The sequence below is a fragment of the Apis dorsata genome, unplaced genomic scaffold (assembly GCF_000469605.1).
Source record: "Apis dorsata unplaced genomic scaffold, Apis dorsata 1.3 scaffold_348, whole genome shotgun sequence".
Lineage (NCBI taxonomy): Eukaryota > Metazoa > Arthropoda > Insecta > Hymenoptera > Apidae > Apis > Apis dorsata.
The window spans coordinates 323,549-328,036 of record NW_006263615.1 but is presented as its reverse complement, the minus strand read 5'-3'; the positions used below and the strand labels follow the sequence as shown (position 1 = coordinate 328,036).

General features: G+C 38.5%; 1 protein-coding gene across 1 annotated transcript in view; it reads right to left on the bottom strand.

Moving 5' to 3' along the window:
* LOC102681822 overlaps nt 1-4,488 on the bottom strand; it is a 20,642-nt gene that overhangs the window by 1,443 nt on the left and 14,711 nt on the right. The window lies entirely within an intron of this gene.

Below are 4,488 nucleotides of genomic sequence, written 5' to 3'. Positions count from 1 at the left end.
GGTGATGGTGGTGGTGGTGGTGGTGGTGGTGGTAGAGGGTCAGTTCGTCTTGTGGGAACCACGCCGTGGATACCGTGGTCTTCGATCGAACGATTAAACCGGGGATACGAAATTGGATCGTAACTGCTTTGGATGGATGAGGGGAGGAGATTCCTTTTTTTTTTTAAAAGAGTGGTCGGATATCGTTGCAAGGTTTAAAGTTAAAGGGGGAGAGAGATTTTTTTCTCCCACGATTTGTCTCAATTACGAAGACGGAGAGGATATTTGAAGAAAATATAGCCGGGAAACGGATATATGGGGAACGCGTTGAATTAAGAAGAGGGAAGATACGTGTGTAATACGGTCGGATTAAAGGAGATTAAACAAGTTTTGGGGAACTATTAGTTTCTCTGGAGGAGAGGGTTATGAATTATGTAACAACATTGTGTCTGGGTACTCTGGAAAACAGAATTTGCGCGTATTTAGGTGGAAATGGTGTTTTCCGTGAGAGTGTGTATCTTCATCAACATGCCAGTTTTGATAAAATAGCGGTTGAACGGATGAAGGGAATATCCTCGCGCGAAAGAAGCGGTGAAATTCGAGGAACATCGAAGATCGATCAGAGATAAATCTTCTCTCTCTCTCTGTTTTTTCTCTCTCCATAAAAGTTCACACAGAGCGAGGAACGAGTTTAATAAATCTCGTCTCGCATAAATTGAAAAGGAAATTATAATTTATAGGAGTCGATATAGGAAACCGGATCACGTCCATCTCGCGAGTTTTTTTTTTTTCTCGTAGACCGTGCTCCCTTTTTCCTTTCCTTTCCTTTTCTTTTCTTTTCTTTTCTTTTTAACGTGCTCTCTTCCTTTTTCTTCTTCTTCCTCCTCTCTCTTTTCATCCCATCGGAACGGAACGTCTGGACCAGTCACACACAAACGAGTTCATTGTTTTTTTCCTCCGGAGGACAACCCCCCCAGGATGTGGACGCCGGACGTTCCCACAGGGATAGCCAGATTTAAATGTCTCTCGCTTCTATGGTCTCTCCAGGACGAGGAGAGGTTGCGGATGGATTGGGTTAGGTTAGTCAACGATTTAAAGGTCTCCGCGAAGGGTGAACCGTGTAGTTGGGTTACCTACGTCCCACGGCAGAATTCGGCGTTACAAACTGAGATTGAAAAAGTAACCAGTCAAAAATTTCGAAGAAAAAGTTAATTAGTAATTATTTATTAATTTATGAATTTCAATTTATTCGCTATATAATCGATCCGTTTGGCAATCTAGGATTATTGTTGTTTCGAACAATAAATTATCGAAATAATCTTATTCACAACTTCAACTATTAAATTTTTCCTATCACTTTCTATGTCTCATGGCAGAATTAGTTATTAATAATTATTAGTTAGTTAAGTTAATTAGTAATTATTTATTAATGAATTCGAATTTATTCGCAGCTATTATAATAGATCCGTTTGGCAATCTACGATTAATATTGTTTCGAACAATAAATTGAAGTAATTTTATTTTGGCAACCTATTATCATTATGTTTCGAGCAATAAATTATCGAAGTAATTTTATTCGTAATTTCAACTAATTAAATTTTGCCCATTCACGACAGAATTAACCCAAGATTGAAAAAGTAATTAAAAATTTCGAATAAAGTTATTTTAAGTAATTATTTATTAAAATATTTAAATTCTATCTACGTCTCATGGCAGAATTAAACATTAACCCAAAATTGAAGAAGTAACTTGTCAAAAGTTTCGAACAAAGTTACTTTAAGTTAATTAGTAATTATTTATTAATGAATTTGAATTTATTCACAGCTATTATAATCGATTCATTTGGCAATCTACGATTAATATTGTTTCGAACAATAAATTGAAGTAATTTTATTTTTGGCAACCTATTATCATTATGTTTCGAGCAATAAATTATCATTATGTTTCGAACAATAAATTATCGAAGTAATTTTATTCGTAATTTCAACTAATTAAATTTTGCCCATCCACGACAAAATTAACCCAAGGTTGAAATAATAACTAAAAATTTCGAATAAAGTTACTTTAAGCAATTACTTATTTAAAATGCTCGAATTTATTCGTAGCTACTATAATTGATCCCTTTGACAACCCACGATTATTATTGTTTCGAACAATAAATCATCACAATAATTTTATTCCTAACTTCACTATTAAATCACTGTCTATACTTTAAAGGATTAGGTATTAAGGTTGAAAAAGTAATTAAAAATTTCGAATAAAGTTACTTATTAAAATGTTTGAATTTATTCGTAGCTATTATAATTGATCCGCTTTTCGCATAATTTTTCGTTTGGCAACCTACGATTATTTCGAACATTGAATTAAAACTTTATTCATAACTTCAACTATTAAATTTTGCCCATCGTCTGAAACGACAACTTGCCAACGATCTTTGATAATCGAGACGGTATAACGAAATGGCCGAGAAATGAAAAAAGAAAAATGTGGATAGAAATGACTTGATCTCGAAAGAAGAGCAAACTATAAACCCGGATAAAACTTTCATAAGATCCACTTAAAAGATTCTGCTCGTTCGAAAAAAGAATCGGAGAAGATGATCGTTGCCCGGGAAGAATAAACCCTCTTCCGTCAATTTACGACACTCCCCCCTCCCCATTACGAAGATGATCACGAGGAACAAATCCTGCCCGAGAAGAGGCGTTATAGATTATCGGCGTTCCATCCAGGAAAAAAGAGATTATTCTACTATTCTTCCTCCGGAAGAGGAAGAGAACGTTTCTCGGCCCGAAAAATGAAACGAAATTTATAGATAAGGGATGAATTCGATCCCCTTTCCATCATTGCCAACCATTGCCTCCAGAAATTGCCAGCCTGAATTCTGAGGATCGAAACGGTTGTAAGATACTTATTAGCATATAAAATTCATATCTCAAAAAAGGGATCCCTTATTTTTTTTTCTCGTGTTCCCCGCCGCTTTTCGATGATTAATTATACAAATTTTAACGAATCTTACTTAAATGGAGTTTGGAAACTGTTATCCCGATCTTTCCCCCTCCTCCCAATGGTTGCTGGCCATTAACCCGTTGAAAAAGTGACTGGGCAATTAAAACCGGTTAAAAATAAAAGTTACTCGAAGGATCGCTTGTTAAAATGCTTGAACAACGTTTATAGCTGTTATAATTGGTAGCTGTGTTGGTAAATAATAATCGTTTGCCACGATTACGGAAGCAACGTAACTTCGACTATTAAATTTTACAGACGTCTGTGATCCTTGGGAAAAAGCTCGAGGAAAGGATCGGTTTGGAGATCGGTTGCTCGAACTCTTCTCGACACGTTTCGAAGTCGATCGAGATTAATTCTTTCCTCCAAATTGTTATTATCAGTATGAAAAGCGGGTACAAAAATTAGGTCGAGTGTAGGTTCTTGAAGAAAAGAAGGATCGTTGAAATTGGCAGGCAGATGGAAGAAGGGAGGAGAAGAATAAAAGTTTTCTGGGATTTTTATATCGCGCGCATCCTCGTAAGAGGATGCAGGTACGTGAAGCGCACCGTGGAAAAGGATCGAGAAATGTTTCCAGCCCGCGTGAGTTTCTCGCGTGGAAAGCAACAAATTTTCCCATATTCCCGGGGAAACTCGATTATCCCCCTTCTTCCCTTCCCTTTCTTCCGTTTCTTTGACAAAGGGTCGACGTTCGACCTACGTCGTTGAGGCAACACAAGGCGAGGAGTAAAGTTCGTTCTCGAAGTTCGTTCGCAGCAACGCCTCGAATCGAAATTTCGAGTAAATTCGATCGCTCGATAAATAATCATTTTATATATCAGCGTCTCTACATCCGTTTCTCGACTCGAGATTCGAAACGTTTCGGTATAAATTAAAAACGTTTTCCTTTCTTTTTTCCTTTCCTTCGACGATAAAAACGACCAGGATCGTCCAACAGGATCTCCGTGGACAGAGAGATAAAAGTGACGACCGTTTCGGCCAATTAAAGAAATCGGGGAATAAATAAGAGATCGCGATCGGGGCCTTTTACAAATTATCGATCGAAGACGACCGATCGACGCGTGCTGATTAAAGCGATTAAAAAAAAAGGCGACTCGAAAGAAGGTAAAACGATCAACAAAACAGAGGAAACACCGCGATGTTTCTCGAATCGAGTTTCTTCGGGATGGATCGCGTGACCATCCACCAGGATTCCAAGGGCCTCGAAGGAATCGAGCAGCAGGAGCTATCGTTCGAGAGCGAAACGCTCGAAGAGGAAGGGAGGAGTGGAGTGGAGAAGAGGAGGAGCGGATAATTAGGGCCGATTATTATCGAACGCGTGGCGTAAGTGGAATCACGGAAGAGGCGAAGTCAACGATCCCTTCGATCCCTCGTGAATGAGAATTGCGCGAGGTGTTGAGGAGGAGACGGAGGGAATCTTAGCTCTCCTCGAAACAATCGGGCGAGAAAAATCTGTGTTTTTCTCCGCGGGGAAGAAATTGCAGCGACCGTCCCCCTCGTTCCAAA